We start from the raw sequence: 21,230 nt of genomic DNA on the forward strand, positions 1-21,230 counted from the left end.
AGTTAAGGGAAGAATGCAGGCAGAATAGAAGGCAGATCTGTGTGTTATTTTTTAGCAGTAGAGGCAATGCTTGGTTTGGTTGTAGCAGTTGCTAAAAGCATCCCTAACAAGAGAGCCAAAGTTGCAGAAGAAGACAGCACAAGCACAATGTAGAAGGTATCTTGCCGAGGTAAAGTTGTCTCTTTAAGTTAATGAATATGGTAGGGTGATGGTCCTAGTTTAGGACAGTGGCGGAGCAACCAAAAGAGCAGGAGTTAGGAGGGCTATAGTGGCTTGCTCCAAGCCCCAATTACAACTTCTTGAAGGACTACAAGGACTGTTAGAAGAGGCAAAATTGGATGAGCTCAAGACTGATTCTTGAAGGACGAAGAAAGGAGGTCAACCCAAGTTCATTGTTGGAGAAGGACATTTGACAGCAATAGGTGGCAGCCCTCCATGCACTAAGTGTGTCTTCATCAGGCAGCACAGGTTGGCACTAGTGGGAAGAAGTCCCTAAGAGTTGTCTCCTTGAAGGACAAAGGAGCAGCTCATGGGCAAGAAGTCCCAAAGGAGCTAAGGAGCACAGGTTAGCACTGGTGGGAAGAAGTCCCGAAGAATTGTGTCCTTGAAGTACAAAGGAGCAGCTCGTAGGCAAGAAGTCCCAAAGGAGCTAAGGAGCAACAGTGGCCAGTTGAGAGTTGTTCACAAACGGAGTTGTGAACTCAACAAGAGTCTCGATGTGTTGATGCGTTGAAGGACTAAAAATAATCTAGAGAGTAGCTGGAGCTGTGTTCAGTGACCTAATGGAGTTGGTTCATTGATAGAGGCAAGTTGGAGTTACTGCAGATCAGAACCAAAGGACCGGGTCGGTGTGTTCAGGGTACGACTGAGGGGAGCTAAGAGAGAGTTCTACATCACCCAGACGGTCAATGTATCTTGTTTGGGTAGTTTGGTTGTCATAGTTGTTGACACCAAGTCCCAGTTGTATTCTTGCATCAGTTAATTTATGAGGGCCATTATCCCTGGTACGTGAGCCCTAGACAATTGTATTATCTGTTTGTTAATATAACAAAGTTCGGTAGTTAAATTGTAAGAAGTTGTCTATATTTGTGCTCATGTTGATTTACTGTTGTTTATTGTTCTGCTGTGCAAAGTAGTTTGTTGTGATACTTGGATTGGTAGCGTCAATGATTGTAAGCTTCTAACCTAGACTCCAGTATTCTGGAAAAACAACAGAAAACACACATACACACATATGACCTTAAGTTTAAATCTTTAGGAAAATAAAGTTGAGCAAATTAATTGTGACAACAAAAAGCAACAATCGAACACACCACACAAATTTCAAGGCCACATAAAGCACGTGCATAGAACACACAAATTCGCAAGTAGCATGACAAGTCTGACTTGATTTTGGTAGCTTCACACAAACTCTACAAGAAAATGAGATTCAAGACTAGAAAATACCTTTGGAGTGGTCAGATGGAAAACAACTACTTTCAATGGTTCCTTAATTGGCATAAAACTGAAATGTTGTTTGATGACAACGGAATGTGACAATCTTTCAAGTGAACACAAAACTTGCGACAAGGGCGAAATTTTGGGCACACAACAACGATAGAAAAAACATTGCAGAAGTAAACTTATGATAGTGTTTGCAGGTAAACAATAATTCTAGACACCATGTGTAAACAATGGATAGGTTTACATACTTAGTGAAAAGAGAGGAAGGCATGTAATTAATTTCTAGCAAAAGAAATCCAAGAATGAAAAAACACAACTAGTTTTCAAGTGGAAGATAAGTCATAAAGAAGGCCCATTGATGTTTTTGTACATGAAAGCTTGAGGAAAATTCTAGTGATATTTCCAAGTGACAAAGAAGATTGAAAGTAACACTACAATAGGAAAACCTACACATCTAACTATTTATAAGAAAAACATTGCCCAACTCAAAGTACACTCAAAGAGGATTGAATTTCTACCTCGGTCCAACTATAGAAAGCTTGACCCATCCCCAAGAGAAGTTTGCCACTTTACAATTCTAAGAAATATGCTTTAGTGTCTCAACTTTCCTCTTTATCACAAATTACAAATCAACTATCCACCAAAGACAATCTATGCAAGTTAGCTCTCATAGCCAAATACAATTGATTGTTATCCAACCTTTCACTCATTATTTCAAACAAATCATAATATTCCAAACATATTAGCAATGCTTACACCACCTTTCTTTCACATCCTATGAAACTCCATCTTTCAATTTGCTACCAAATTCTATCCAACTAGAAAATAAAGAGAAGGGAATTGTATGCATACATTGAGGGATTTTTAATTGTCTTTCCCTTTCCATTCAATAAGCAACCCTCAAATCCTACCCAACATCAACTTATCCACCTCTCTTTTCCTAAAAATTGGCTCAAACCACATTAACCAATGGTATGGTGGAAATTGCAGAGCTCTCCATTGCCAACATATACATGCCCTCCCCTGTGATTGTCATTTGCATACTAGCATTAAATCTTCCTACCGTGCCTCCTCTGCCATGTGAAATGCCTATTCATCTCGCAAATAAGACATGAATTGAATGCTTCTCTTCTTTATAACCCAAAAAAAATTCAAGACACCTTCTCTTGCCACTCCCCTCTCCTGATAAATTTTGATCCATATTGTTTTCTCATACCTCCATTCTTTATGATGTCCCTCTACAGGACCTAATTCAAGTCATCTCTCCCCATCCCCTTCTCAATACTTATTTTCATATCGAGATATCTAGAAGGTTGTTTGGAAGATGACTACCAACAAAGTGCGAGTGAGGAAGGGTTCCAAGCAGAGTTCTTCAATCACAATATTTAGTCCCTGGATTCCCATTAAGCTGACTTATTTAGCCATGTTTGTACAGGGTTTCCACAAGCTTGGTCACATCACACTATTCACCAATCCATAAATCAAATCCCAATGTCCATCCAAATATCTATAGAACCATCATGGTGGGCCACACCTTCTTGGATCACTATGTTATATACTTTCACATAAGGAGCTTCAAAGGAAACTCCACAGAGCTAAGGGACAAGTAGACATCAAACCATTGATCACATCTTTACACTTCGAACCACCATTGGGGAGGTGCGACCTCACACTTCAAAAGTCTATTATTGCTATGTAGACTTCCGGAAAGCTTTCAACTCTGTCATGGATCCTTAGCTTGTCAACCATCCATAAACAAAGGCTATGGATACTTATCTGCTCTTGAGAGACAGTGTTTCATTAATGTTTTCAAAATATTCCAACCAAGATGTCTATTATGTATTCTCTTATTTGACGCACAATGCTCTATGGTTCAAAGTATTGGGAACCTTGTGTATTAGAGGTTGATTGGACTTCAATTGAGAGAGTACAAACAATTCTCCTTCAACACATTCTCAAATGGAAATAGGCAATTCCCACATCATCCTTACAGAGTTTGGTGCTTGCCCCTTTTGACTCTAGATTGTTTTCCACCAATTTCGCTTTTGCATTGTATTCAAGAGTCTACTCTACACAATGGCAAGTCAAGACCGGTACCCATACTTGGCCTATTGCTCATTAGAGTTCATTGCCTTATCTTGCCCTCATGGTTGCACCAAGTGTTGGTTTATAAGGGTCTCAAACCTTCTGGAGTCCACTTATACTTCGATGGATCGACTTCTTCCTTTCAAATACTCCATGGATGCACCTGGCCACCTCCTACATACTAGACAAGAATTGAAGAGGATCCTTCTAGATGACATATACAGACACTATGTAGGTCACTTGAACAAACCCTCAAGGCAAGTTACATCCGAAGATGACCTCTTACGCTCAACACTTCATAAAAGTGAGGGATGGACTCTCATTATCCAACCCACATATAATTCTTGTCAATGGGCGCACTCTCTTTCTGTACCCCTAGGCCAATTCCAAGTGGGCTCACATAGAAGTTAAAACAGATCACCTCAGTATATGGGCAAAGAGGATATCCCAGTTCCACCATATTCATGGGGTTGACATAGAGGAGCACTTCATATTTCATTGCCCCATTTATTATGAGATCCGTCAGAGATTCGATTGTTTGTTTAGGGAGATCTAGTTACTTCTAGTAATTAGAGCAAATATGCTTGTCCCTTTATATGCAATAGAACCTCAAATTTTGTGCCCATATTCTCTAGCCTCCTCCTAAACCAAAGCCCACTCAGTGGATTACGTCTTTCTAGTATTCCCAACAACTAGGGTCACCATGAAACACACTGATAATAGCATCACTTCTCATTGTAGATAGGCGTGAACACAAGGGGCAAGCCGCCCTCTCTAGAGACCTCAGACACATTACCAAGCCAAATTTCTTACAAACAAGCAGACAAGATCATCCAAACATCAGTGGCAAGCTACCTTTTTCTAAATAGAAACATAGTAGGCGATCCAAATCCTTCCCTAGCTCTTGGGAACCAAATTGACCTCGTGGTGTGCAACAAACAAGCCTTCAAACACACTAGCAGACAATTCCAATCCAAACAACCTCAAATCCATACTACCTTAGTAGTAAACACCCCACATCCAAATACCAAATATCCATCCATAGCTTCTCCTTGACCTCTAACGTTATGAGTAGGGCTCTCTCCTAAAGATCATTCTACCAAAAATCACAAGCCCTAGCAATATGGAAAAGTGCATCATCCACATGTGCATCAATTATGTGTCAACCTAAGTTATGAGAGAAGAGCTCTCTCACTCCTAGAGCCCCCAAGAGCATTCAACAAAACCTCATTAGCCCTAGCCATATGCTAGAGGATATCATCCATGTGAATCAATTATTTCTCTATATTGAGGATCCTATGAGGAGAACATCCTTCAACCCTTCCCATTGTCTTTGACCATCAACTTTGAGACACTTTGACATCTTTAGTTTGCTTTGTACTTTGGCTTCACTTATTTTGGTGATGGTTGGTTCTCAACCTACATCTTTGTCTCTTATATCTTAACCCATGTTATCTTGTTGCACTATCTTTTACTTTACATGCTCTTTTACAGAGTGTACCTATGTTTCTTGCTTTTATAAGAGATGTTTTTGCACTTCCATATTGTAACTTTGGACTCTTGTACTATTTTAGCCCTGCTGACCTCATTTTCTGAACATTTGTTGGACATTAATAAGATTATCTTATCTTACCTTACCCTCTTGGATCTTCAAATTTCTAAAGTTCTTTTGTGATTGAACATGATGCTTCATGTGCAACGTTGGGGTATTATTCTCCCTCAAGATAGCAACATTTTAGCATATCAAAGAAAGAAAGCTAAATCCTAAGCGGTGTAGCAAAAGCAACCCTGACAAAGAAATCTATTCTATATTGCATGTGTTGGCCAATCATCGAAGGTACATTCTTGGGTACAAATTCCCAATACAACCTAATCATCATAGCCTCCACTACTTTTTATTGTCTAACAATATCAAATAATTAGTGCCTTTATATGGTTTACATACAAAGGGGACATCTTGTTCCTCTTTTTCCTTTATTTCCACCTCTAATTATTAATGTGGTTGTACGTGGCTCCTCTCCCCCTGCTCATTCTATAGCTACTTCTAACACTGTATATCCCTTTATCATGTTGCAACTAGCTTTATGTATTCCGTTACTTTTGCCATACATTAGTTGTTTTGAACTCCCACAGTATGCCACTATACTATCAAATTGTAACTTTGAGTAATTTGGACCTACCTTTTAGGACATTTCTAGAAATTAGTAAAAGTATCTTATGTAAGGACATCACATATACCCCAAGCAAGAATACTTAAGTTATTTACTTTCTCTTGTACTAATATTAAGTCGCGTCTACCTTTAACACCATGGTCCATTGATATGAACAATGACATGGCAATACCAATTACAACAATTGTATTGGACGCAAGGCTAAGGCTAAGGCTCCACCATAAGAAAGGCTAAGGCAATAATTTACCAAAATTGCACTTTCTTCCACTTGCTTCCAATTTCAAACATAAGGTCCCTTAAGAACACCATAGAGAATTGAGAATTTATTAATACATATAGAAGTTAACATCAAGTAGTTCATTCAACATTATGAACTATCTCAATGTCAAATTCTAGAGTTATTAAGTCCCTTGTGTTATTGCAATCACTCCCAATCGTGACATATAAATGGGAAAATGTCTCCTTGGACCTTATTACAAAATTGCCTACATTTCAACAGTAATGGTCCCATTTTCTACTTTGTTGATAAACCTCATAAAATAACCCCACTTCATGCTATGTTATGCCACCCTTTCAACATCACAATTAGCCCAAAGTCTACATGAAATAAGTTTATAAGATGCATGTAATTTTATAGAAAATTCTTTGACATTGAATACCTAAGTTATTAAAGAGATTGTAGATGTTTTTCAATTAGTCGATACTAAGTTTAACGTTAATTAACATTATTACCATATGTATCTCAATTATAAACGAAAGTTGTTTAGAAGAGCTACACAGGATTTCTTGACATATATGTTTTGAGATAGCTAAAAATAGCATCACCCCAGAAGCTTCACTTAGTAGATATTTACATAATAACACTCATAATTCACATTGGTATGTTGTCCATAATCGCTCTATCTGGCAATTCTCCATCAAGAAAGATTACATTCCTCAGAACTCCTTTCCAATCTTCGACAACTCGAGACTTCAACTTTTACAAAATTAGAATCTCAAAGGAAAATAAAAAGCATTACACCATGCTCCAACACGATGAAATAGTTTGTAAATCAACACTAGTCTCATTAAGAACTTGATGTTAATGATTGGATATATGTGTGGCTCCAACAATATAAACATGCTAGACAAGAGCAAAGTAAATTCATGTTTTCCTTGCTTCAATTTACCAAATCACAAGGATGATTGGTATAGTGGTTTATGCTCTCAATTTAACATCTCTATAGAGGTTTATGTTCTTAATTTATCATCTACCTCTCAAATGGAATGTGTGTTTCATGTTTCTTATGCAAAGAAAGAGCTAGATTCCAATTTAGCACACCCATTAATTTACTAACTAGAGATGAAGAGTTCAAGTTACAGTTCTTCAAGAGTTCAAGTTAGAGTTCTTCAAGCACAAGTAATCTTAGAAATCAACAAGAAGATTTTTTGCTATCACACAATTACCCATTGCCTCATCAGATAAAAAGGACACAATTACAAACATTAAATGCATATTCTAAAATTTCCTCCTTTGAGGGAAAATCATATTGAGGGGAAGACCTATTGCAATTTCTCAAAACCTTTCTCTTTGAAATGTTGTAATTCCTAAGCATGTGCCAATTCATCATGATGAACAAAATTATTGCACAATAGTTTTTTTCTTAGCGGGTGGAACTACTTATAGAATCCCTTTGGCTAAGCTAACACACAAAGAGGGATGCATATATGATATCAAAGTCCCCCAACTTGCACCCAACCTCATCTACATCGAGTCAAGAAGTTTTCAACTTTGCACTAAGAGAAGCACAATCACCTCCCTACTAGTTGCTAGACCACAATCTTATCTAAGGATCAAATTGTATGATATCATAAATGAGAATTTGAAATCAAGTTATTACCTCTTATTAGTTCTAGGCTTCTAGCTTATTTCTCACTAATGGTCTTTTAATGCTTATTGTTGATGATAGGAGCATCCAGGTTTAAGTGTCCATGTGGAAGTCGTCCAAAGGATCATTAACCTTAGAAAACTACTTAAATTAAAAGAATTATTGAAGTAATTTCCTTTTATAAGAAAGAGTGAGCTAATCCAAGGAAATGCAAAGGTTATTTGCATTAATCAAAAAGATGAATCTAAGTGTCCATGTGGAAATCGTCCAAAGGATCGTTAACCTTAGAAAACTACTTAAATTAAAAGAATTATTGAAGTAATTTCCTTTTATAAGAAAGAGTGAGCTAATCCAAGGAAATGCAAAGGTTATTTGCATTAATCAAAAAGATGAATCTCAATCGTTGATCTCAAGTGAAGTTGAGATCTAATCTCAATTGTCAATCACTTTGAAGATTAGGTTTACGGATTTAGTCAACACCTTAAACTTATAAAACGAAGGCTAAGCCAAGGAAAAAGACACATCAAGTGAGCAAAAGACAGTGAGATAATAAGGATCTCGGTGATTTGGTGGAGGACATTCATTCAATTGTGCACGTTCCAAAGGAAGAGAACTACAAGCAACAGAGGATAAGGATCCCACAACCAATAAGTTCAAAGGACAGGTTTTAAGGGGTTTTATCAACTGGAAATTTTTCCAACTTTTGTTGTCTGACATTGGTATTATTTTTATTTTGTCATTTTCAAATTTATTTACCTCTTAAAAATTTAGGTAGTGCTTTTATTCAGTAATCTGCAATTGACTAAATTAACAATTGATATCGGGCAGCGGGAGACGAGACTGGAAGTCGGGGGGAGGACCTTGCCTATGGGAGGAAGGATTTGTCGCCACCACCAGGAAAACCCCTTCAACGACATTGGAAGTCGGGGGGAGGACCTTGCCTATGGGAGGAGGGATTTGTCGCCACCACCAGGAAAACCCCTTCAACGCCTCGGAAGGAAACTGGTATGTAATTCAGGCCTGCCTTAGTCTTGATATGGAGTCAATGCTGCAAGAATGGAGGTTGGTCTGGCAACGAATGGTGGTGGTTTCGAATGTTTCAAAAGAAATTTGGTTCAGTTCTCTATTGTTGATGTCTAGTATTTTACTTTCTGCAATGTATGGTACCTTGTTGGGGAATAAGGGGATCCATGGAGGGTTAGGGGTGGCTCTTGGCTCTTGGGTAGTGAAATTTGCTCCTACCCTCATCGAAACGAGAAGTCTAGGACAAAGAAGGAGTCGAGCCTCCCCTGAGGGCCTGCAATCATCTAGCAATCTTCAAAACCGAAGAGGAATGGGAGGGGGTTCTAGGATTCGCAATGCTTGCATATTTGTCTAGTCTAGCTTAGTCTGGTTCTTGGGAGACTTTCAGACATAGTGGGATAGGAACGGGGTGTTGGGACACCACAAAGTTGGTAAGCTCAACCAATCGGCCGCAGCTTGATTTCCTAGTAATCCTGTGGAGCAAAGGGGCAATAATTGGGAGTTGGGGGACTCAAACCTCAATGCGGCTAGTGATTACGCCATTGCGAGTTCAATCCGGTGAAATTGGAGACATGGCAGGGTAGAGGGCCATATGACTGACCGGGGGGGAGGGGGTTCTGGGTATGTTCTTCACCATTCTCTCAGCCAATTCAGTTAAAGTCAGGTTGCAGGGTAGTTTCAATGACCAGAGGGGTAGGAGGGAGGAACCGAGGGCTCCAGACCTCAGCGGGCTTGTAATATCAGTTAGAACGGGGTCAACCTCTTGCATTCCTTTTCCTGAATACCCCAAACCCTGCTTGTCCGTCAACTTGGTTATCATTGCGCCTAAGCCTAGAACCCAGTGGGTCGACTGCTCCAAGGGGGGAATTAAGTGGTTGAGGGTTGAGTACCACTTACCGTTGAGCACAGTGAGGCTGAAGGAAAGACGGGAAGGGACTGGGGGGAACTCGAGTCATATCCATCAAACCCGAATTCAAGACTTTGTAATGGTGCTTCACATGGAATGGCCAGAGGCCAATATTGACATATGGTTTGGTTATAATGTTTGTGCTTATGCTACTCTTACAGGTTTATTTAATTTTCCTCCCCTTCTGACTCCGGCGCTCCTGCTCTGGGATAAGGAAAGAATTAGAGAGTGGTGGTGGCTGGAAGAAATTCTGAGTGAAAGCAGAATGGTGAAGGCAAAAGCGGGACCGGGAAGAAGAGGGGGTCGACATGCTTGCAAACAGACAGACAAGAAAAAGAAAACATTGGTGGCCTCGACTAGCAAGACCCAACGGAAGAGGGGCAGGAAAACTGGAGAGGAAAACATGCAGAACCTCATGCATGCATACCATGGAGGAACTCCAACACAGGTTAAGGCCATAATTTCAACATGGGAGGCAGAGCTAAACACCAAGGCAGCAGTAAAACCGCTTCCAACGGAGGAATGGGATCCCTTGCTCATAGATTTGGGACACACCCGAGGCCAACAAACGTTATTTAGACAGAAAACAGGGACCTGGAAGAACCACTGCAAACACGACAAGAGGGGCCAAGCTTAAAGGATATTCAAAGGGAGATTCAGGCTGTACGGTGCAACAATATCATCAAAATGTCCATTTTGGCCGAATGGAGAAACAAATTCAAAGCTTGTTGCAGAATGAAGTGCCCGAGTCGAGTGCTAAGGACCCGACTCCTATTGAATCATCAGATGACTGAAAGTAGATTAGATAAAAGTAATGTTTTTTGTTACTATAATGATCTGGTCGGATAGCATTTACTTTGATAGTAGAAGGATTAAACATATAGTAGATATAGTTGTGTATTTAGCATGGATGTATATTCTCAAACAATTTAAATTTTGGACGGCATATGATGTTGATCGGTGGCCAACAGACTTGGTTTCCCTCAGGCAGGTGGAGGCCACCAGACATTTTTGTTACCTGCGTATATATGATTAATAGAAAGAGAAAATATTGGCAAGCTTACACAAAAAAAAAATAACAAGTGATATATTGCCAGTGGTTGTGGTTAGGAAAATTAACATCGCACTAGAGATCAGATTCTAAGAGGGATGCTTATTTCTAAGTTTTGCACAGATCAGAAGGAGAGGGGGAGGTTGTAACAATCAAGGGTTTAACATAAACTAAATTGTTTTGTGTTTTAAAAGGCCAAAAACATAGATCGACGCGAGATCTTAGCAAATTTATAAACCAAAAACATTATTATTCTTGTGAGTGCTAAGACTTAGAACAAGGCTGAAAATTATCAGATTTAGTAATGGCAATAGTTATTCTCAGGTTTGAATACCGGTTGGGTGGGGCATCGAACATCTTATCCTGGAAAGCAAGGCTGAGCTATGGGAAACTACAGAGAAGACTATTCTTATACCAACAAATGCAACACTCAAGCTAGCTCATGAGGAGGAGGAGATCAGAACCTACAGAATGATCATGCATGTCATTAAGGATCATTTGATCTTGCACTTGGGAGAGAAGCAGTGGACTAGAGATATGTTTAAGGCTCTAGTGGACCTACTCCAAAGTGATAACTTGAACAAAAAGTTGATCTTGAGAAACAAGCTCAAACCCATCCAGATTTCAAGGTCTAATCATGTTACCAATTAATTCTTGATGATCACCCAGATGTGGGATCAACTTGCAACCATCAGGGGGAAAGTAGATGGGACAATCGTCAATCTGGCACTAAATAGGTTCACCAAGCCATGGGAACCATTTGTCAAGGGAGTCTACGCTCTGGAGAAACTTCACAAATGGGAGAGGCTTTAGGATGATTGCATCCAAGAAGAGGCTTAAGAGGAGTCTAAGGCCAACAAGCAAGGAGATGCAAAGTCGAACATGGCCCTTGTCAATATGGCCAAGAACAAAAAAGTGAATGGTTCCAAGGGTAATGATGAAGGATCACAGCCAAGGAAGTAGGTCTTGAGCAAGCTCAAGTGCTTCATTTGCCACAAGAATAGGCACTATGTATCACAGTGTCTGAAGAAGGGGAAGTGGAAGATGTAGTAGTCAACAGCATCAACAAAGGTGCAACTTGATGTGTATGCAACAAAGTTTGAGGACTTCTCATTGGACTCCTATCTATCTACCAGCAACATCACTAAGAGTGCTTGGTACTTGGACAGTGGTGCATCACGCCATATAAAATAGGCATAGGATTTGCTTAGCAATTTAATGGAAAAAGATTCAAGGTTGCATGTGGAACTTGATAATGATGCCAAGTATGCATAAAGGGAGACGGAACCATTAAGTTCCAACTCAAGTCAAGAGGAACTTTGGAAGCCAAGGGCATGTTGTTTGCAAGACTGAAGAAGAACTTGCTGTTAGTCTCAGCGATGGAGGACAAGGATATGAGGTCATGTTCAAGAATGGGCAAGTGCTCTTTCAACCAGAGGATGCTAGCCCAAACACAACAGCGTCCGATAAAGTTAAAGAGGGAAACTTGTAAAAGTTGAAGGGAAAACTTATTTAAGTTTTGGTACATGACAAATGACAACCTATATGAGTTGTGGCACAAGAGGTTGAAAAACATGCACTATAGGGCATTGTCGATCTCAAGAGAAATTGTCACTAGTCTCCCAAATTTCAGTAGAGTAGTAAGGCATGTGCAGAAGGCGTGCACATGGCAAGAATGCCAATGTTGTTTTTTCAAGGAGAGAGTATAGGTCCAAGGGAATCTTGAATCTCATCCATTCAAATATGTGTGGCCCAACGTCAGAGGCATCAATGCAAGGAGAGCTATGCTATTTCACATTCATTGATGACTATTCTAAGAAAACATAGATCTTCTTCAAGAAGAAGAAGGATGAAGCCTTCAATCGGTTCTAGGATTTCAAGGCCCATGTGGAGAGCCAAACAAGCAAGAAGATCAAGGTCTTGAGGTCAACAATGGGGAAGAGTACACCTCCGATGACTTCAATGATTTCTGCAAGGAGGCAAGGATCAAGAGGGAGATAACAGTCTCATAAAACCTTAGCAAAATGGGGTTGCAAGGAGGAAATTAGCCCATCATTAGTTCTACCAAGGCTATGTTACATGACATGGATTTACTTATGACAAAGGATATGATGTCATGTTTAAGAACAGGCAAGTTCTCATTCATCCAGAAGATACTAGCCCAAACAAAGTAGTATCCATTGCAGTTAGAGAGGAAAACTTGCACTAGTTGAAGGGAAAGCTTGTTCAAGTTTGGTACATGACAATGAAAACCTATGCGAGTTGTGGCACGAGAGTTTGGGACACCCGCACTATAGGGCATTGCCGATCTTGAGGAAAATTGCCATTGGTCTCCCAGATTTCAATATTGAGTAGCAAGGCAAGTGTAGAAGGTGTGCACATGGCAAGAAGAATGCCAACGTTGCTTTTCTGAGCAGGAAGAGTATGTCGAAGGGAATCTTGAATCTCATTTATTCAAATGTGGAATCTTGAATCTCATTCATTCAGATGTGTGTGGACCGATGTCAATGGCATCAGTGCAAGGAGAGCTATATTATCTCGCGTTCATTTATGACTATTCTGAGAAAACATGGAATGTTCTTCATGACAGCCAAGGATGAGGTCTTCAATCGATTCTAAGAGTTCAAGGCCGAGGTCGAAAACTAGACAAGTAACAAGATCAAGGTCTTCAAGTCGAACAATGGGGAAGAGTATGCCTCCAATGACTTCAATGATTTTTGCAAGGATGCAAGGATCAAGATGGAGTTGATAGTCTCATAAAAAATTTAGCAGAATGGGGTTGCAGAGAGAAAATCAGCCCATCATCAGTTCTACCCTGGTATGCTACATGACCAAGATCTGCCTATGTTTCTTTTTGTAGAGGCATATAACGCTATAGTATATTTAAAGAATAGGAGTCCTCACAGGATGTTGGAAATGGGACACTTGATAAGGCAAAGATAGGACACTTGAGGATCTTTGGTTGTCCAGTATACATCCATGTGCCTACGGAGAAGAGGAAGAAGATGGAGCCTTCCAGGAAGAAGGGGATATTAGTTGGATCCAGCAAAACCTCAAAAGCTTATGGGATCTTCTCACCAATGCAAAGGAAGACAGATCTAAGCAGAGAGATTAAGTTCGAGGAGAACATGGCATCTAGGCAATCTCATGAGTTGACCCCAGCAATGACAAAGGGCAAGGAGCAAGAAGCTCCAAAGGGCCAGCAACAGGTACAAACTTCCAATTCACGAATTCAACCTTCAAGTGGGGATGAGTCAATAACTCCTTCCAGTTTTGTCAAAAGGCCTTATGGTTTGAACAAACATTGAGGGATGCTCATGAACATATGGAAGATTGTAGGAGCACATCGGGAGAATAAACGTACGAAGAAGTTTCCAAACTACATGGCAATGATGAGTAGCATCATTGAAGAGAAAGAGGTTTAGAGGAAAGTCATGGTAAAGAATGATGCTTGGGACATTGTGCCAAGGCTGGTGAGAAAACCAATTGCAAGTGGCTCTTCAAGTACCTTCCTTGGTAAAAGGGAGTGTTGATGATAGTAGCATCAAACAGGTACTTCAGGACAAGTCTAAGTGTCTAGATATGTAGAGGTCGACCAAAGTAATATTAAAGTAATTTCCTTTTATAAGAAAAAGTGAGTTAATCTAATGAAAAGAAAAGGTTATTTGCATTGGTAAATTAGATGAATCTTGAACTTCGATCTCAAGTGAAGTTGAAATATAATCTCAACTATCAATCGTTTTGGAGATTAGGGTTGTGGATTCCATCAATAACTCAAACTTGTGAAAGGAAGGCTAGACTAATGAAACTGACACATCAAGTCAAGACCATGCAGTGAGATGGTGAGAATCTCTCAGTGATTGGGTGGAGAAGGACATTCATCCAAGTGTGCAGATTCCAAAGGAAGAGAACAAGGGGCAGCAAGGGAGACTGGTGAGAAACCCAATTGCAAGTGGCTCTTCAAGAAGTACCTTCCTTGCTAAAAGGGAGTGTTGATGATAGTAGCATCAATCAGGGACTTCAACACAGGTTTAAGTGTCTAGATATGTAGAGGTCGACCAAAGGACATTTAGCCTTTAGCAAATTACTTTAATTAAAGGAATATTAAAGTAATTTCCTTTTATAAGAAAAAGTGAGTTAATCTAATGAAAAGAAAAGGTTATTTGCATTGGTAAATTAGATGAATCTTAGAACTTTGATCTCAAGTGAAGTTGAAATATAATCTCAACCATCAATGATTTTGGAGATTAGGGTTGTGGATTCCATCAATAACTCAAACTTGTGAAAAGAAGGCTAGACTAAAGAAAAAGACACATCAAGTCAACACCATGCAGTGAGATGGTGAGGATCTCTCAGTGATTGGGTGGAGAAGGTCATTCATCCAAGTGTGAAGATTCCAAAGGAAGAGAACATGGGGCAGCAAGGGAGAAGGATCCAACAGCCAACAAGATCAAAGGACAAGTTTTGAGAGTTTTATCAGCTGGAAAAGAATTTCAAGCTTTTGCTCCTCAATGTGCATTTACTTCCCAGTTGGGAAAGCCCTTATATGTTGAAGATAATTTATTAAAAAAACAGCAGATTTTTAGGGCATAATTTATGTGTGTGCACGTGTATGAAATTGGCATTATTTTGCTTCCACCGTTTTATATTTTATTTACACGTTAAAAATTCCAGAAGTGCTTTTATTCAATAATCTGCAGTTAATTAAATTAACAGCAAGTGATTTACTAGGTGATAAATTGCCAGTAGCTGGGGTTAGGAAAATTAACACTTATTTCCATGTCTCTAACCTTTTATCTTTGTGTGTTATTCTATCTTGCTATTGCACCAAGCTTATAGAAAGGTGTTTTACAGCACAATATGGGGGAGATGTTATCATGTAACATTACGTTATGTTGCATGATAGAAAGAAAAAAAGTAAATAAAAATAAAAAATTATTCACGTACATAAATACATGTGTGTGACGAGCAAAAAAATTACACCAATGTAAATCCATATTAAACCTGGATCTATCAAACATCCAGCGGGATCAAATTTCTTAAGATGTGATTATTTTAAAATTCAATATTAAGGAATTAAAACATACAGGGAATTAACTGAAAAAAACTATGTTACCGGATCCGTCAGGGCTAATGGATGGATCAGCGGATCCCCGGATCAGAGACGGATCCGGATCCGGATCCGCAAAGATCCGTTCCGTCCAGCTCTTCTCGGGTAAAAAACCATCAACGTCAACGCACAAATTTGCAGCAAATGTCAAAACAAAATTCGAAAACAGAAAATTTAATCATCCAGGCACAAGCCAATTAAGGAATGATAAGAAATGGATTAATGAATTGGCGTCTGCGAATAAACTTCCATTCGGTCCAGCGTCTCTCTGGTAAAAAATAGTCAAGGTCAATGCACAAATCTGCAGCAAATGTCAAAACAAAATTCCAAAACAGAAAATTTAATCATCCGCGCAAGCCAATTAAGGAATGATCAGAAACGGATTAATGAATCCACGTTCGCGAAAATAAACTAGGGAGTCTGCCAATTTATTATTTTATGTTATTTGACCATATTATAAGGTTTAATACAAAACATTATAAACCTTAAAGTTTAATGCAGGTTACGTGAAGTTCTTTTTTTTCGGCACGAGGTTACGTGAAGTTTATAATCCACTCACATTTATTCAGATATTTTAAAGTTTATTTTGAAATTTAAAATCTAAATTTTTATTTACATATTTCTAAAGTTTAAAATCTAAATTTTTATTTAGATATTTTTAAAGTTTAAAAAGTAAGAAGTTATTTAGATATTATAAAGTTTAAAAATAATTTTTATTTTAATCAATTTTGAAGTTTTTTTTTTCAAGTTTTAAAATTAAGTTTAATAATTTGCTTGATATAAATATTATAACTAATAATTAATGTTTAAATAATATATAAATAATGTATTAATTCTATTATGATTAAATTAATAATTATTTTTAAAGTATTATATTGGAGTTATATATTTAAAAATTCACATATAATTTTTTTTTAAATTTAATTAATATTTATAAATGATATATTAAGTTTGAAATTATTTATATAATAATTATTTACTGTATGTAAAAATTATATATTTAAAAATTAGCGTATGTTTTTTTTTTTAATATAACTTTAAATTTTAAAAATTTTAAAATATTTTATATTTGCATGTACTTGCCGTTTCCTTGACGTTTCCGGATCCTGGTTTTTCAAAAAACTGGCGGATCGGTATCCGAATCCGGATCCGAATCCTGGTAACTTAGGAAAAAAAATATTTACGCCTTAGGAAATCAGAAATCAGATCTCTCTTGATGCTTGATAGGTTCGAGTTTAAGATGGATCTAAACGGGTTTAACTACTTAAAGACATGTTGTAGGAGCTTTTAATGTTACCATCATTAGCCCATGGAATTGTGGTCTAACAATGAGCAACGAGCTAATTAGGCTTCTATTAATGCAAAAACATGACTTCAAACCCACAACTAGTTGCAGATAAATCCAAGTTCAAGTACTAGGCATGAAATAGATATGTCGATCAAAGTATGACGACAAAGCCAATCGGAACTGTAATTTTCTATAAACAGTGCCTTCCAATAAAAATGTTAACACCATTAACGTAATTATATCTTCCTCAACTAAACCAACAAAAAAGATATGCTATCACAAACCTTGACCATAAAAGTGGAACTTCATAATGGTGCTATTGAATTTTGCCAGAGACCAGTTTTGTGTGTAGCTGACAATCTTACTGGATGCCCCCTCCGAAGGGAAACCCTTTGAAAATTGATACCCTTACGTTCTTGCATTGGTTTTCAAGCGCCGCCCCATGATTACTTTCTTCATCACATTTCTCATTATAGTGAACTACCTTATAGTAAACAACAATTCTAATACCATTATTATAAATGGATCTTCAACACTAACAACCCTACTCAATCAACCATAAATGTGTACTGTTCAAGTCATGCAATGTTTATCAAGTAGTCAATCCTATATCTTGTTTACTCAACCAACAAAAAAGACATGCTATCACAAATATTGACTATAAAAGTTGAACTTCATAATGGTGCTATTGAATTTTTCCAGAGATCAGTTTTGTGTGTAGCTGATGCCCCTCCGAAGGGAAGTCCTTTGAAAATTGATACCCTTACGTTCTTGCATTGATTTTCAAGTGTCGCCCCATGATTACTTTCTTCATCAAGTCTCTCATTATAGTGAACTTCTTGTAGTAAACAACACTCCTAATCCCATTATTATAAATACATTTCCCACACTAACAATCCTACTCAATCAACCATAAATGTGCACTGTTCAAGTCATGCAATTTTTATCAAGTAGGCAATTCTCTATCTTGTTTACTCAATCTCAAGTAGGCAATCCTCTAACTTGTTTACTCAACCTCCTAGTTGTCGCCTATCTTCCAAAACTTTGCACCATGTAGTGATCACTATCCCTTCTAAATTTCTATCCCCGCCATATATCTACAAGCACAAAGCATATTGTGTTAGTGCCTCAAAGACCCTTACCCGAGAAGGTAAAAGCCATAATCATGTAGCACTGTGTATACAAGGTGACTTTTCTTACACTGCATTTACTTATATATAAAAACCCTAAGCCAGTGCAATTTTGCAAAAACTAATGACATTTGTCTAAGTGGATCCTAGAACAGACTATATTTTCTGGTCACACACTAAGAAATGTCAACTTCTCATTGTGTTTAATATACTTGATTCTGGAGCTGAAGAAACATGACTGAGAACAAAGCAGTTTTTTAGTAAAATGAATTGATTATATTAGGAGATAATTGAATATATCAACCTCAAAATAAATGAAAAGCACAACTGTGAGAATCAATGGATGCAGTGAAGCTAAAAGCATTAAAAATATTCCTTATATGCCTAGTCTATTGTAAATTGTCGTTCTCTTAGAAATATTGCAAATGAAAATTGCAATGTTGTTTTGGATAAGAAATGGTGTTTGATCAAAGAGAATAAGAGTATTGTGATCAAAGCTATATGCAAAAATGATATGTACGGATTTGAACAAATTACAAGCAAGAATTTAGCTTCATTGAAAAGTTCCAATTCAGGGAACTAGCTTTGGCACATGGGCTATGGCCAATTGAAGCCTTTCTAACTTGGTTTCCTATACAAGAGGAGAAAGATGTTTACGAGATCATCTTCCACGAGGATGCAATACCAACTTAATTTTGAAATCAGAAAAACAAGGGCAACAAAGGTACTCTAATTGGTCATAGTGGTCTTCATGGTCCTACGATAACTATATCCCTTGGTAGGGCAAAATATGTTTTCATGTTTCTTAATAATTTTTCATGAGATATTTAGGTTTATTTTTTGAAGATAAGATGAGATGATTTTATTTTATTCATGTCCAAAAAATGACCAAAAAAATGTAGTTGTATGGAACTAAATGAGTTACATCTGTGACCCAACACAAGTCCAAAGTGGGAGTGCAAAAGCAAATCCTATACCAATGCTATCAAAAACGGGCAAGGATAAGGGTCTAGGTAAAATGCTATCAAAAACGGAGAAGGATCTAGGCATCTGGTTAAAAGAAACAAAACAAGAATGTACAAGTATATGATAAATACCAGAGTTAAAATTAGGTGCAATAAAGAAAATATGATGTCAAGGCATGTTAGAGTTCCCTGTCGAGACCAATTAATGGGACAAGGAAGTAGGCTCTTCATGAAGGCCAACAATCACAATGAAAGGGTTGATGCACATGTGGATGATGTCCTCCAAGAAGAATAAATCACAAGGTTTTGAATTTTAAACATTTCAAAGCATTGGTGAAGAAGCAAGTGAAACTTTTAGGGATTTTGATTTCTCTTACAACCAAACCTAAGATGAATTTTACAATTGGTATGTTGTCAAGAATTTTGAATTGTCCGAGAATGGTGCATTGGAATGCAACAAAGAATGTATGTATCATCAATATTTTGCATTCTGCAATTGCATTTGAAAAGAATGAAAATTTCTAGTTGAGTCAATTGCAATATGCAAATTGCCTGGGAAAAGTTTGATGGAAAAAAATCAACATCAAGTTATGCTTTCAATCTTGAAAGTAAGTTAATTTCTTTGGTAAGTAAGATCCAGGCTTCAGTTTCTTTTTCGTTGACAAAAGAAAAGTATAAAGCAGTAGTCAAAAATTCTTGTGAAACACTTTGCTTACGCAAGATATTGAATGATCTGAATCCTACAACAGAAGCAGCCAACAATTTGAAAGTGTAACAATGAGGGTACGATAAAATATCAAGAAATCGAATTATTCATTCAAATACAGCTCACAAAATGTACATCATCAGCACATTAGAGAGCACACATACAAAATAAAAATAAAAATTTGATTTTTTGTACACTACAAGATCAAGTAGCATATTTTTTCACCTAGGCACTTAAGTAAAGTTAGAGAAATTTAAAGTTTATAGGTCTATTAGAATTTAGCAGTAGCATGAAAAATAAACATTGAGAAGTGCTAGACAATGTAACAGTTATCTTATAACGACTAATTCTTAGGGGTCATAGTGTTACATTCTAACGTTATGAATCTAATAAAGTGTAACATTAAGACAATCATGATCAGCCCTCTTTCTTTATGCACAATACAACGCTCTTTCACGTTGAGAAGAATTTTTTTATCAAATGAAATAAAAAAATTGTACACTCCGAAGTTGGCATGCATCTATTAAGACAATGCCCTCCGAGTTGGCCTTGCCAGCATAAAGTAATATCATCAATTGCCCTTGAGAGGGTTCTTGAATATAATGTCAGGGACATTTTCCAACTCTAATGTGGCCCATTTTTATTTTATCAAAAGTATAAAATACTAGTTTGAACTTTGAACACCACATTAGCTACTTGTGCAGTGATGGTTAATTTATTTTTGTTAATCATTACTTGAATTATGACATGTATATCATGGCAGCTAAATTTTCCACAATTGTGAGGCGAGTAAGGTCTATATTTATTTGTTTGTTCTCATGATTCCACAATAACTGTGGAGGAAAAAATACGGACAAACACAGTTCAAAAACTAACTTTGAAACTAACTTTGAATCTTATCTTGTCGCCTCTTCCCACAAGCTTGAATATATTCAAACACTGTTTGGGAGGAAAATATTAGTCTATACCTGTGCAAGTGATGGTGATGGACAAAGGCAAAAAGAGGAAGAATACCAAAAAATCAGACAACCCCATAGTTGTACTATTCCAGAATACCAAATGACTCAAGATTACATCCACCTATTGCCTTGGTAATTATCATACAACTAGCATGTATAGCTTTTAAACTTTCTAGAACGTTATTTGGAGTTGGAGCAAACAACAGGTCAAAGGATGCATGATATTATCCCATATTACTTCATCCTCAACTTTTCTCACGCCTTCCCCTGGAATTTCAATGGAATGTTGAAGGGCATTGTGCTGGATAAATCATATTTATGGTAAAACTATTGAAATAAAAAATGAAAAGATCTTTAAAAAAAGGTGAATAAGCTATGAAACTAGCCAATTTGAAATCATATGACAGATCCATACTCTCTTTGTTAGACAGTTCTAATCACTAGCCGGCCATCGACCAAGACAAAACTTCTAAAAATAATGCTTGAAGCTGGAAGCATGTTGTTACTCTAAATATTTAAGCATA

The 21,230-nt window shown here is 37.5% G+C and overlaps 1 protein-coding gene across 9 annotated transcripts in view; it reads right to left on the reverse strand.

Annotated features, from left to right (window-relative positions):
* The window catches only part of LOC149160209 (E3 ubiquitin-protein ligase MBR1-like), a 92,731-nt gene that overhangs the window by 12,432 nt on the left and 59,069 nt on the right, over nt 1–21,230 (reverse strand). The gene's annotated exons all lie outside the window — the stretch shown is intronic.

This window comes from Pinus tabuliformis, chromosome 5_2, assembly GCF_031772625.1.
Source record: "Pinus tabuliformis cultivar Carrire ecotype Pingquan chromosome 5_2, CPIR1, whole genome shotgun sequence".
NCBI classification, from domain to species: domain Eukaryota; kingdom Viridiplantae; phylum Streptophyta; class Pinopsida; order Pinales; family Pinaceae; genus Pinus; species Pinus tabuliformis.